The sequence below is a fragment of the Hemiscyllium ocellatum genome, chromosome 4 (genome assembly GCF_020745735.1).
Source record: "Hemiscyllium ocellatum isolate sHemOce1 chromosome 4, sHemOce1.pat.X.cur, whole genome shotgun sequence".
NCBI classification, from domain to species: Eukaryota; Metazoa; Chordata; class Chondrichthyes; order Orectolobiformes; family Hemiscylliidae; genus Hemiscyllium; species Hemiscyllium ocellatum.
In genome coordinates, this window is record NC_083404.1 from 16,298,533 (window position 1) to 16,313,391 (window position 14,859).

General features: G+C 39.5%; 1 protein-coding gene across 3 annotated transcripts in view; it reads left to right on the forward strand.

Moving 5' to 3' along the window:
• Positions 1-6,093: 6,093 nt before the first annotated feature.
• Positions 6,094-14,859, forward strand: part of pkia (cAMP-dependent protein kinase inhibitor alpha) — a 134,580-nt gene continuing 125,814 nt past the window's right edge. For all 3 annotated transcript variants that reach the window (XM_060824146.1, XM_060824145.1, XM_060824148.1), the window contains exon 1: positions 6,094-6,200. The gene's annotated coding sequence lies outside the window, so the exon portion shown is untranslated. The remainder of the gene's footprint in view (positions 6,201-14,859) is intronic.

A 14,859-nucleotide genomic window follows, 5' to 3' on the forward strand; every position in this document is an offset into this window, starting at 1 on the left:
TGCCTCTCATTATCTTGTATACTTCAATTAGGTCCCCTCTTCTTTTCCTTTTCTCCAATGAAAAAAGTCCTAGCTCAGTCAACCTCTCCTTATAAGATAAGCCCTCTAGTCCAGGCAGCATCCTGGTAAACCTCCTCTGAACCCTCTCCAAAGCATCCACATCTTTCTTATAATAGGGCGACCAGAACTAGACGCAGTATTCCAAGTGTGGTCTAACCAAAGTTTTATAGAGCTGCAACAAGATCTGACGACTCTTAAACTCAATCCCCCTGTTAATGAAAGCCAAAACACCATATGCTTTCTTAACAACCCTGTCCACTTGGGTGGCTATTTTAAGGGATATATGTACCTGCACCCCAAGATCCCTCTGTTCCTCCACACTGCCAAGAATCCTATCCCTAATCCTGTACTCAGCTTTCAAATTCGACCTTCCAAAATGCATCACCTCACATTTATCCAGGTTGAACTCCATCTGCCACCTCTCAGCCCATCTCTGCATCCTGTCAATGTCCTGCTGCAGCCCACAACACCCCTCTATACTGTCAACAACACCTCCAACCTCTGTGCCATCTGAAAACTTGCCAACCCATCCTTCAATCCCCTCATCCAAGTCATTAATAAAAATTACAAACAATAGAGGCCCAAGGACAGAGCCCTGTGAAACACCACTCACCACAGACTTCCAGGCAGAATACTTTCCTTCTATTACCACTCGCTGTCTTCTGTTGGCCAGCCAATTCTGTATCCAGACAGCTATGTTACCCTGAATCCCATTCCTCCTGACCTTCTGAATGAGCCTACCATGGGGAACCTTATCAAATGCCTTGCTGAAGTCCTTATACACCACATTCACAGCTTGACCTTCATCAACTTTTCTAGTCACATCCTCAAAGAACTCGATAAGGTTTGTGAGGCATGACCTGCCCCTCACAAAGCCATGCTGACTGCATTTAATCAAGCCATGTTCTTCCAGATGGTCATAAATCCTATCCCTCAGAATCCTTTCTAACACGTTGCAGATGACAGATGCGAGACTAGATGGATCTTATTGACGGGTAGATCTTGATTGGGGTTATTAAGCTGGGTCAATCAGGGAGCCTGGGCTGACAAATATAAACAGGGGATTCAAAATCTCCTCACTCTGGGACTGACACTGAACTAGTTGCGCACAACCAAAGTACTGTGCTCATATAAATAAAGGGTGACTTGGTGACGAGATACCAGCCTGTATGCAGTTATTTCAGCATGTCTTCAGCAGACCCAAATGGAGCATGTGAGGAGCAAACAGTTGAGCTTGAATGAATTGCCATTTTGTTCTGATTTATTACCATAGAGTCATAGAGATGTACAGCATGGAAACAGACTCTTCAGTCCAACCCATCCATGCCAACTAGATATTCCAACCCAATCTAGTGCCACCTGCTAGCACTCAGCCCATATCCCTCCAAACCTTTCCTATTCATATACCCTTTCAAATGCCTTTTAAATGTTGCAATTGTATTGCTATTTGCTTCACTACTTTTTAATGGGCTAACTTTCCAGATAACCAACACCCCTGTGATAGTCTGGCATGAGCTTTGAAAAATGGCTTGATTCACCTTACCTTAACCCAATTCGTTATGTTTCTAAATGGCATCTATACACTCGACTTCAAACATGTCTTTGTAGTAGTAAATCTTACCACCCTTTGGCCAAGGACATTTCATCTGAATTTTTTCTTATATTCGTTGGTGACTTTCTTGTATCGATGGCCTCTAGTTTGCTCTTCCTCATAGAGGAAATATTAATCCTAAATCAATTCTATCAAAACCTTATCTGATTTTAAAGACCTTGATTAAGCTACCCCTAGGCCTCCTTTCTCTGAGAAGGGTTTGCCAATCTTTTCCTGATGTGTACCACCCATTTCTGGTCGCATCCTGGTACATTTTCTCTGCACCCTCCCCAATAACTCTTCTTTTAAATAACGGTCATAACTGCACATGGTACAACTTTCGATAGAGGTTCAGCATAATCTTCCCAACTTATTTCTAAAAGGGATTGAATTGCAACATCTACTGGTTCATTTCTTTTTTAATGCCTTCCTAATAAAAGAGTGAATTTATTAATTGCTGAATGTAAGCCAAAGGGATAAAAGAACCAATGCTCAGAAAACAAGAATTAGGAGGCAAGCGCAAAATGATAAAACATTTTAAAAATATATGCAAATCAGTGTCTAAATTGTTAATGAAGAGTGGATGGTTAAACATTGTAGTAAGTGCAGTGGAAGTGCAGATTTCAGCTCATTAATATGTAACGTTGGTAACTGAACTGTCAGTTTTGAGTTTCTTGGCTTTTGGATTGCTTGAAAAACCTTTGTCCTGATTCCCTTCAACAGCAGCTGATAGGCAGCAATCCAAGTGAGACAGACGAAACAGAAAATTGCAGATGTTGAAGATTTGAAACAAAAACGGAAATTGCTGGTGAAACTCAGCAGTTCTGATGTCATATGTGGAGATAAAAGCAGAGTTAACATTTTGAGTCCAGTAACCTTTCCTCAAAATGAGAGTCACTTTACTGCTTTTTTACCTGGGTGGGGAGTTGTTTAAATGTCTGTTCTTGGAGTTGTGAACCTGAGGATGCACTAATCCATGGGTTAAGATATCAGGAAAATAATACACACAGAATCATACAGCATGGAAATAGATCTTCAGTCTAACTCATCCATGCTGCCCAGATATCCTAAATAAATTTCGGCCCATTTGCCAACACTTGGCCTATATCCCTATAAACCTTTCTAATTCATATAACCATCCAGATGACTATTAAATGTTGTAATTGTAGCCGCCTCCACCACTTCATCTGGCAGTTCATTCCATATACACATCACCCTCTGCATGAAAAAGTTGCCCCTTAGGTCCCTTCTATATCTTTCCCCTCTCACCTTAAACCTATGCCTTCTATTTTTGGACACCTCTACTGTGGAGAAAAGATTTTGTCTATTTACCCTATCCATGCCCCTCGTGATTTACTAAACCTCTCAAAGGTCACCCTTCAGCCTCTGGCAGTCCAGGGATAATAGACTCAGCCTATTCAATGTTTCCCTCCAGCTCATACCAGCCTTGTATATCTTTTCTGCACCCTTTCAAGTTTAACAACATTTTTCCTATAACAGGGAGACCAAAGTTGAATGCAGTACTTCAAAAGTGGCCTAACCAATGTCCTGTACAGCTGTTACCTGACCTCCCAAATTGTTTGGCATTATGTAGAGCTTCTGGCGCAAAGGAAGAGACCATCGTAAATCTTGAACTGGTTGTTTGTACAATTCTTAGTACTCTGGCGCACACAATGCAGCTCACATTTGCTTGCTAGAAGTTACATGTGTTCAACTGTGGGGACCTGTTCTGTGCAGGTAAACAGAACATGTTCATTGCGTTCATTTTTTTAATTAGACAGAAGTATGGTTGAGGCATTGCCATAGATAATACACCAGGAAATGATTGCTGCTGTTCCATAACCAATCAGCAGCCTTTTCTAATGCAGCATAAATTGTCGCTTCCTTTTGAAATGCAGTTGTATTTGCTGATGCCAGTCTACAAATGTCTCCATTCACAGTTCATGCTGTTGCAATGCCTATGATGCCACTAGCTTTTGGAGCGCTGCTCCTTCATTAGGTAGCTGTGGAGCAGGACCATAAGACACAGAATTTATGACAAAAGATCATAGTGTCATGCAACTGAAATGATATAACCTAGATTGCTGTTAAATCTTTCATCTTTTAGAATAGGTTGCAGGTTTCAGTTCATTAATATGTAAATCCCAGAACTTCTTTTAAGTCACATTCTGGAGATTACTTAAGGTTTTATAAAGAAAAGTGACATCTCAGCTCAGACAATGCATTAAAGCTGGGAGGTTAGAGTCTGTCTGTATCCCAACCTTGTGTCAGACTAGCTCTATTTCCAAAGTGGAATTTATAAAATATTACACGGTTTGACTTCCTGACAATTGTGTGCTTTGTCAGTAAAATAGAATGTATCGGCAAATATAATTCTGCAAATGCAAAGTCACCTAATAGACTTACGTGTGTGTGCGTACCATGAGACAGAGAGAGTGAGCATTTGCGTATGAGTGTGAGTGCGCATGAAAGAGTATGCATTTCCGTATGTGCATGCTTGGTAAAGTGTGTGCGAGTGTGATGGCTTGAATGAACACATTAAAAACACAATTTGTTGTCTGAAGAATTCTAACATTAGGTGTAACCACATAACTCTGTTGGAACTGATCAAAAATCAGTATGTTTTTGTGTTTCCTGCAATTAGGAATTTTAGAAGTCTAAGTGAAGGCATTCTGAGGATTTTGCATGTCATACTGGTCTGAAGAAATGAAGCTGTAAATTGCAACAAAGGAAACCTGACATCACCCTGTGACTCAGACTGTCATTGGAAACTATGAGATCTAAGAGCAATAAAAGTTGGATAGTTTCCTGATCATTTCTGTGATGGAAAGAAATTGAAACCTCTCCCATCATCATCCATGTGGATCAGATTAGTGCCAATAGTGTTGGAATACAATCACCATTCCATCTGGGCTAGGTTAGGACTTGCCTCCTTGCTCCAGCCATGGTGGAGTCTCACCTTGTGCCTCATACCTGCCTTTAAGCAGGGAGGTGACATTTCTCTTAGCCTAGATTGGAGATTCTTAAACACGCTGATCAAAACAATCCCAAAAGCAGAATAATTATTGCTACGAAAAAAATATTCAGAGAAAGAACTGCCGATACTGGGAATCTCAAACAAGAACAGAAATAAGCTGGAGAAACTCAGCAGGTCTGGCAGCATCTGTGGAAAGAAAGTAGACTCAATGTTTCAGGTCTAGTGACCCTTCTTCAGAGTTGACTGTAGCTAGGAAAAGGTTGGTACACCTGATAAAGGTGGGGTTGGGGAAGGAGGACTACTAAGTGGAGATGGAGCCCACAGAGAGAGAGAGAGAGAGAGAAACAACTTGTTGGACAAAGGAATGGATAATGGTGAGCTGAGGAGAAAGGAGAGCTACCAATAGGGACCATCACTGTGTGAATAATTATTGCTACAATTTGGTTAGATTCCATATGCCATTTACTGGTAACAAAAACAGAACTTGTTGGAGAAACTCAGCAAGTCTGGCAGCATGTGAGGGGAGGAAACAAGTTAACCTTTCCAGTCCAACGACCCTCTTTCGGAACTGGTAGCATCTCGGAAAAGTTGGATTTATTTTGATGTCATTTATTGGTCACGTTTAAAATACTAAAATGTCAAGTAGTGTGGTGCTGGAAAAGAACAGGCGGTCAGGCAGCATCCGAGAGCAGGAGAGTCGACATTTCCAGCATAAGCTTTCACATCCATTCCTGATGAAGGGCTTATGCCTGAAACGTAGGACTCTCTTGCTCCTCGGATACTGCCTGACCTGCTGTGCTTTTCCAGCACCACACATTTTGACTGTGATCTCCAGCATCTGCAAGTCCTCACTTCCTCCTGGTTAAATCCTAAAATGTGTCTGGGGAAAAAAAGAAATAGATTAAGGCCTTACGCTGTAAAATTGCAAAATAAGGTTTTGTATTTGAAAAGACGATGTGTTCATTTTATCTTGATCCAACAGTTTGTGACACTCCCACAGAAGAATAACCAAACAGTCAGGGAAGGTGTTAACTCGTTGATCTGCTGTTAACAAAGTGAAACATTCCCGAATAACTAACAATCTAGGAAACATTTGGTTGGTTTTGTCTCACACATTCTCTTCCTCCTTGGAAACCAAATCTCCTATTCTCCCAACAAAGTAGAAGAGATTTCACACGGCCGATGCCATTAAGGGAAGACGGCGAATATTTGTAAGTGTGTGTAAAAAAAAAAGTCCTTTGGTATAAATACGTGACTGCGAAGCTGTGAAAAGAGACAAAACAAATCAAAACAGTGTTCTACCATTGTCGCCTTTGGACATGTCCAGCGTTGAGAATTGAATTGTACATAGTAAGTTGAGTTAGCCCCACTGTCTGAAAGGAGTGGTTGAATCCCCCATGATGTCATATAGAAACCCAGTTGTGCAGCTGCCAAACAGATTCCCTGTAATACCATCTAGAGCAAAGAGAGCTGCGGGTGGAATAGCAAAGCATGCATGCAGCTGACTTTTAGGTCAACAAAATATCCGGAATGGTTTAAACCACACGCCCGATTTAACCTTTCCATAAAACGGTAAGTGAGGATGTATTTTTCTGTAAGCAAACGTGTTTTCTTGTACAAAAGTCAATCCAGATACTTTAAAGCGACGATTAAACTGACAATTCAGTGCTTGCTTTACGTTCTGTGATAATTTCCTGTTTTGCAATGGATACTGTCAGACAATGTCATTGGAATTTGGGGTGGGGAGAGAAAAGGCGTGGTTTTGCAGCAAAACATCTGGAGGGCAGACTATTGTTTCAGAGCACAAAGAGTGTCGAACTGCTCAGAGATAATGAACCCTTTAGAGTGGGCAGCTGAGGAGGCTAGCCTGTCAAAAGTGCCTTCCTATGTCTATTAGATGTATCTCCTTTTTATTGCAGCATTAGATATGAATGTGAACGTATCAAGATAGATAGAACCAATTAGATATTGCTATATCTGTCATTCTTGAGCCAAAAAACCCCAAGCCACTCAGATTAAAATAATGAACCAGCGAAAGATGGTAATTGAAAGTACTAGTGTGTATTATGGCTTGGGGAAGGGATGTAACCTACTCACTGACTGGTATTCGAGCTAATTGCCAAATGGTAGCAGATAATCTGTCTAATGCATAAATGTTGATCTGAAGTTTGCTATTTTTAATATAAATCATTATTTAAAAAGAACATAAATAGTTTTCATAAGATTTGAGTGATCCCTGTTGGGAGTTCAAAATGTTCCTGTCATTTTTTCTTTAATTATAGCAAGAACAGTATCACAATACAAAATTCTCAATTTGATAGTTCTGAAATTAATTTGTGACTTACTGCTCCTTTATAGCTGGTAAGGAATAACATTTAGTTGTGTTGCATGATTTAATATATCAATAGGGGGTGCGGACCCACAATCTTCTCCAATTGTCTGAACCAGCAGATAGTTTGCTAAATATCTAACTAGTTTATCCTTTATTCTGTGTTAAAGCAGGTTTGAAAAATGGTTCCTAAATGTAAATAATCATTACACAAAGCTATATTCTCCAGTTCATGACAGATAAAATCACCATCATTTCCAGAACTGAATAATTTGAGGGTAATTTACAGTGATGTCAATTATATTATCATTCCCAGAAATGAAGCTGTTTATTTTTAAGACCACAAGAAAACAGAGAAACAAAAAAAAATCAAAGAACTAAGGATTCTGGAAATCAGAAACAAACAGAAATTGCAAGAAAAACTCATTTATGGAGAAGAATCACTGGACTTGAAATGTTAACTTGTCTTTGTCTCCATAGATGCTGCCAGACCTGTTGAGTTTTACCAGCAATTTCTTTTTGTGTATAAGAAAACAGAGTAAAAGAATTTGGTGCTGGAAAAGCACAGCTGGTCAGGCAGCGTCCAAGGAGCAGGTTCGTCAATGTTTCGAACATAAGTTGTTCATCAGGAAGAGAAATAAGAAAACAGAAGCCCAATTGCTTTAGTTAATGTTTGGGAGTTCCAACCAAGGACTGGAAGTAACATTTAGTTCAAATGAGATATAAATCAAGGAATTATAAATACAAATGGAAAGAAGGAGACCATTCAATTCTTCTGTTATTCCATTAGATCATGGCTGATCTTTACCTCAACTCCATGGAGTTGACTTAGCTCTATAGTTAATACTCTTAACCTAACAAAGAGCAATTAATCAGACTCTTGAAAGCTCTAGATGTCCCAGCATGTGCAGTCTTTTGGGACAGAGCAGTTTAGATTTTTACTACCTTTTAATATAGAAAGATGCTGCCTGATTTTTCTCCTGAAATTGCTTAGCTGCGATTTTAAAGTTGTATTTCCTTGTCTTTTAATGTCCCTTCCACAGATACCATTTAAAATCCTTTTCACATTTGAAAAACCTCAATTAGATTACCCCTCAGCCTTCTGTATTCTGGCATACAAGCCAAGTTTATGCAACCTCCCTTCATAATCAAACCCTTGAACACTTGGATCATTATGATCAGTTTATCTCTTCTGGGGACACCATTCAAGAAATTATTAACAAAATCCAATAAAAATGTTAAGGTCATGGAGTCTGTAGAGAATAGTCAATTTAGCTTTGAAAGCCAAAGGGCAGCTTGACAAATTTACTTGAAGTCTATTAGGAAGCAGACAAATTACTATTGACAGATAGCTATCAATTTAAACTAAAGGTATTTCAGGACATGATTGATAATGTTTTAAAGATTAAGAAATAATTCTCACTTTGTGGAGTGAAAAATATGTTTGTTAAACATTTAACTACATTTTGAAGTTCATTTACTATTATGCAAGCAAATATCTACGAGATCTTAAGAAGCTGACATATGATCAGGCTGATATTATGTGAGAGAAGAATATTGGCCAAGACACTGATAAACATCTCTGTTTGAACAGTGGCAAACGATTCTGAAGGTTGCCTGAACCATAACAACAGATACACTAGACTACAGTTCTGATTCCATCATCCAAAGGACAGATGAAAGACATTTAAGACTAAAGAAATTAACAGTAAATTAATTATTTAATTGCAAACTGGCTAGGCAGTGAAAGGTAATAATAAATTATTATTATTAATAATTAATAATTTGCTTATCTTGGACTATTAACAGTAAAATGGTTCTATTTCCTCACCTACAGAAGTGAAATGAAGTGCTTTTACCAAGAATATTATGCTTTGTCTCAATTATTTTAAAGATGAATAAGCGAAATGTATTTCTAGAATGATGTACTTTCTGATGAAACCAGGCGTTAATGCATTCAAAAAGTTTAAATGAAATTCTAAATATCTGCTGCAACCAACATGTGTTTATTAAAGATAATTTGTATTTAAACAGGATGAATCAAACTTAGCAGAGTCTCTTGTTGCCCTGGCAGTGGCTCTCCCTGGAGGCCTAGTTTAAATCCCACCTGCTCCAGAAATCTCTAGGTTGATTTAAGCATACCAGTGAAAATGGAGAAAATGTAATTTTGTTATTTTCATCTGTAATCAATTAATATGAAGCAGTTGACATCAAGGCTGATGAAGTATTTGATTTTTAAAACAAAGGCCTTTTTTTACAGTAAAGTTTGAGTAGTTGATTTATTATACATTATATAGGATTCTGATTTGGGATTTCACATTCCGAAGTGATGACACTTACAGCCTGAGGTTTTGCTATAGATAATTGAGAGGAGATGTGATCCTGATTTTTTTGTCATGTTGATAAATATGAATAATTTAGATGCAAACTGTTTAGCTTGAAGTGCAGTATTCTAAAGGGTTCAGGTGCAAAATCAGGAAAACTAGGAAGTTAAATGAACTTAAACCTAAACATACACAATTTGTGTAAGAAATGGTTTTATTGATTAAATATTGTGTTGTCTATAATTTAAACATGTGAGGGAGTATTTAACTAAGAATGGATCAGACGGTGACAAGTTTGAATGACATGTTCAAAACCAGCACAGATATCGATGTTTCTGATGCGGTGAGGATGACAGATGAGTCATCTGTAGCTGGCCAGAGTTGAGCAGCGTGGGCAGGAGGAATTGAATACTCTTTCAAGTTTCCTTGACTACCTAACGAAGGCCACAAGAAAGTTTGATAAAAATTTAACTTTTCTTAAGTTGGCCACCACCCTCCTGCTGATCAAACTGAAGAATTTGAAGACTGTGCAGAATTCGCTCTATCTGTGCATAAATAATTTTATCTGATTTAGTACTTCTATATTCATATCTTTACAACATTGAATATTATTATTACATAAACTTTTCCTAATTTGCATGAATCTAAATCCATCATACTGAATGGTGTAATGAGTACAAACATATTGTTGCATTTGCATTTCTGACAGTGCATATAATACTTCATTTGTACATTTGGTGATTTTGTTTGGCTGACACTGGAAAACGTACAGCTCCATGAAGGGATGTTACCTCTGTACCAAATACTAGGGCCAGGATTTCACCAACCCAGGAAGCAAGAGTGGGTGTGTCCTAAATTAGTAGCAGAAGGCAGGGGGAGGCAAGCCGTATATCTTCCTGTTGCCATGAGATAGTCTCAAAGAAGGGGATGGCAGCAACCCAATTAATGACCACTTTACCATGACACTGGGATTTTACTGATATTCAAATGGCACTCTCTCATATGATGATCCGGTTCGATGGTTCTGAAGCAGCCACAAGCCTAGAGACAGGGGATTCTTTGGAAAGGAACAACAGAGGTCATCCATCTCGAAGCACTATGTTCTAAAGAGTCCCACCAGTGGTTATGGCTTCCCCCAACACACACAATTGAAATACCACTTCTAGAGCACTCCCATCATCTGAAACGTGGGGCTGACCAGCCTGGCCCTGGCATATTGAAAAGGCTTCTTACCTGGAGGAACTATTTCTGCCTCAGAAACATGACCTTTGTTTTCTTTTTATTCTTTTATCATATCCTGAAGTGCTCTTACACACAATTGAACATTTCTTTCTTCATCACCAAATCACCTAAGGTTTTTTTTCATCTATTAACCACCACCAGGAAATCATCTGTGTTTTCCAATTGATTCATTTATATGCAAAACCCATTAAGGGCATTGCAGAGCACCCTTTAATTTTTACAATCGACGTGTTCAGAGATGTTATGACACACAAGTGGGAGACTCAAATCAAGGCCTCCTGACTCAGAGAAAGGGACACTACCTTCATACCACCTTTTTAAGTTATGTTATTTTAAAAATTGTGGATGGCATGATGGCTCAATGGTTAACACTGCTGCCTCACAGTGTTAGGGACCTGGGTTCGATTCCTGCCTCGGGCGACTGTCTGTGTGGAATTTGCACATTCTTCCCGTGACTGTGTGGGCTTCCTCCAGGTGGTCCAGTCTCTTCCCACAATCCAAAGATGTGCACATCAGGTGAATTGGCCATGCTAAATTGCCCATAGTGTTAGGTACAGGGGTAAATAAAAGGTAGGAGAATGGGTCTGGGTGGATTACTCTTCCAGAGGGTTGGCATTGAATTGATGGGCCAAAGGGCCTATTTCCATGTTGTAGGGAATCTAATCTAATTATCTTCAACTGTCAGGAGATCTAACTATAAACCAACAAGTATAACCTGCAGATCTAATTATAAACACCCTTTGGTTTTTATTTGGTTTTATTCCTCGAAGTGCTACCACACACAACTGAGTGACTTTCCCACCACCGAAATCACTGATTCTTCTTTGTTGTTTTAATATTTATAGGCAAAGCCTGTTAACCATCAAGAGTGAGGGAGAGATAGGAAGAGGGGGGAGTGACTAACTAAAACTGGTGCCCATCTTTCTCTACAGGCATTGAGAGCAAGGTCTACTTTGTATCTTCCTTCCAAACCAATCTGCTCAGGACTTGTTAGGACACACTTCTGGAGCAGGTGGGACTTGAATCCATATCCCTTGGCTCAGGGATAGGGACACTAACACTGCCCCACAAGGGTCCTTTCTGGTGCTGCTTTATCTTTTTTACAAAATCCATGAAGGTCTACTAATAACCTGTCTAACTGTTAGGATCTTTTATTCTTGAGATTCTTAATACACTTGATGCAACTACAACACACTAATGTCTGTGAATGAGCAACCAAATTTGTTATGCACTGTACAGTGTACGCTTTCTGGAGGAACCTTTATCACACCTTACAGAGCATCTGGGGTTGTGGCAAAAGCTGTCTCTGAGCAAAGGAAACAATCTTTCCTTATACGAACTCTCAACATCACAGTTAGCACTGCCGTCAAGACAACCCTTTGCCATCCCTTCATGGTCACATGTCACTCAAGATACAACACAGTGACCACCTCATCTCCACAAACAATGTAATGCAAACCATCCCTTAACGGTCAAAAATCTGTTGCAATTTTGTTTTGTAGCTATAGGGGAGTAGTCAAATTCAGACTGTGTATTTTTCCTATTGATTTCTGGATGAAAATGTAAATCATCCCTAAAGGACAAGGAAATGGCCATGTAAACTCCTACATTCCACCCATAAGACAAAGATACACCAACTACCTCTGTCAAAGCTTTGACAAAGGGTCAGTAAGACTCGAAACATCAGCACTTTTCTCTCCTTACAGATGCTGCCAGTTCTGCTGAGATTTTCCAGCATTGTCTCTTTTAGTTTCAGATTCCAGCATCTGCAGTAATTTGCTTTTACCCAGTGAAGAAGGTAACCTTGGGTTACAACAGGATCTTGATCAGATGGGCCAATGGGCTGAGAAGTTTAATGTAGATAAATATGAGATGCTGCATTTGGGAAAGCAAATCTTAGCAGGACTTATACACTTAATGCTAAGGTCCTTAGGTGTGTGGCTGAACAAAGAGACCTTGGAGTGCAGGTTCATAGCTCCTTGAAAGTGGAGTCGCAGGTAGATAGGATAGTGAAGAAGGCATTTGGTATGCTTTCCTTTATTGATCAGACTATTGACTACAAAAGTTAGGATGTTATGTTGCGGTTGTACAGAACATTGGTTTGGCCACTTTTGGAATATTGCATGCAATTCTGGTCTCCTTCCTGTTGGAAGGATGTAGAGAAACTTGAAAGGTTTAAGAAAAGATTTACAAGGATGTTGCCAGGTTTAAAGGATTTGAGCTATGAGAGAGGTTGGATAGGCTAGAGCTGTTTTCCCTGGAGTGTCAGAGGCTGAGGGAGTGACCTTGTTGAGGTTTATAAAATCATGAGGGACATGGATAAGATAAGTCTCTTCCCTGGGGTGATGGAATCCAGAATTAGAGGGCATAAGTTTAAGGTGAGAGGGGAAAGATATAGAAGACATCTAAGGGACAACCTTTTCAGGGTGGTGCGTGTGTGAAATGAGCTTCCAAAGGAAGCGGTGGAGACTTGTGCAATTGCAACATTTAAGAGGCATTTGGATGGATATATGAACAGGAAGGGTTTGGAGGGATATGAGCCGGGTGCTGGCAGGTGGGATTAGATTGGGTTGGGATATCTGGTTGGCATGGACAAGTTGGACTGAATGGTATGTTTCCATGTTGTATGTCTCTGTGACTCTATATTTCTAATGTGAAAGCTATCAGGAACACGGTGGCTCAGTGATTAGCACTGCTGCCTCACAGTGCCAGGTTCAATTCCCACTTTGGGCAACTGTCTGTGTGGAGTTTGCATATTCTCCCCATGTCTGAGTGGGTTTCTCCAGGTGCTCTGGTTTCCTCCCACAATCCAAAGATGTGCAGGCCAGGTGAACAGGCCATGCTAAATTGTCCATAGTGTTAGGTGCATTAGTCAAGAGTAAATGTACTGGAATGGGTCTGGGTGGGTTATTTTTCGGAGGATTGGTGTGGACTTGTTTCCATATTGTAGGGAACCTTAAAAAAAAAAGTATTTCAAGAATCTGAAACAGCAAGAAACCAACAAATGGTTTCTGTGCTTTAAGCCATTTCAGAGGCAGTTTCAGTTCAGATTGAAATCTCAAATATTCATGGGAAACCAATGCAGAATACATTAAAATATGTTCTCCAAATGAAACTTCCCAAATAAAAGTCGGAAATACAGTGGCAACTTGGGTAGAGATCAACATTCTTTGAATGTGCAATATGAAGGACGCCAATGAAGACTTGACAATAATTAACAGAACTGAAACAGCTCTGCCTCAAGTTCTAATATTCTCTAAATTCTTAAAAAACATCAAAATTAAAATGCAGTCTTCTTTTTGCAAAGATATTCTAATACAATACTCTTATCTGGCTTAAGCATGACCACTGACACGATCATTTTTAAAACATACAATGCCTGTTTTAAAAAATTGTAAAATTTCAAACAAATCAGGGGCTCAAGGTCCTCAATCAATTTGGTTTAAGGTTACAAGTCTGTAACTTTAAGAAAGGACCTAATGTTGTGCAATTTCAGTATAAAAACAAAACGTGCCTTAATACATAGCCCACAAAACACATTGAATTAAGATCCTGATTCAAATAAGGCAAAAAGTTACTTAAAAGGATTTTCTGAACCAGTTTTATAACAAACCAACATGTTTAAATATCAAATAGTCTCAACATGGCATAATGTACTTTGAAGCTTCTTTTTCTGACCCAAGTATTAGTACAACCTTAAGTTCAGCGTTTCTCTTTTTTTTGCATCTTCTCGATGAAATTACACTCCTAAAAAGAGAACGACCTCGCAGTGGACCACACGGCACCGCAGTCCAAGCCACTCTCTTGCCCCAGAACAAAGACTCGCAGAGTCGAGTTCACAGCACAAAAACCTGGACAAACCTTCCCCAGCAGTCAATGCACTTTACTGCCGGGGGCCGAGTAGACCGGCTCCACTTTTTACCCCTTTTCCCAGTGAAGCGATGTTATCTAAGATTACTTCTGAGGAGAGGTGTGGGGCTCAAAGGCGATAATTTTAAGTACCAAATTCTAACCTTTTTTTGTTGAGCCTCAAATTTCACCACTAGATGACTCAAACTCCAATTCACTCCTGAGACTCTAATCCACATTTAACCGCGGGACTCAAACCCCAGGTTAGCTGTTGGGGACTCAAACCCCAGGTTAGCTGTTGGGGACTCTAACCCCAATATACCCCTTGGACTCCAACCTCAATTTAATCCCAATTTACCCCTTTTTAAAACCCAGCTTTGCACAAAGCGACTTGTTGGTGTGCAAGTTACCTCAAAGATTCCGTCACCACCAAGTCCCAGGTCAGTAGAGCAAATTAACTCTTTAATAGCTTATAACCAATTAATAA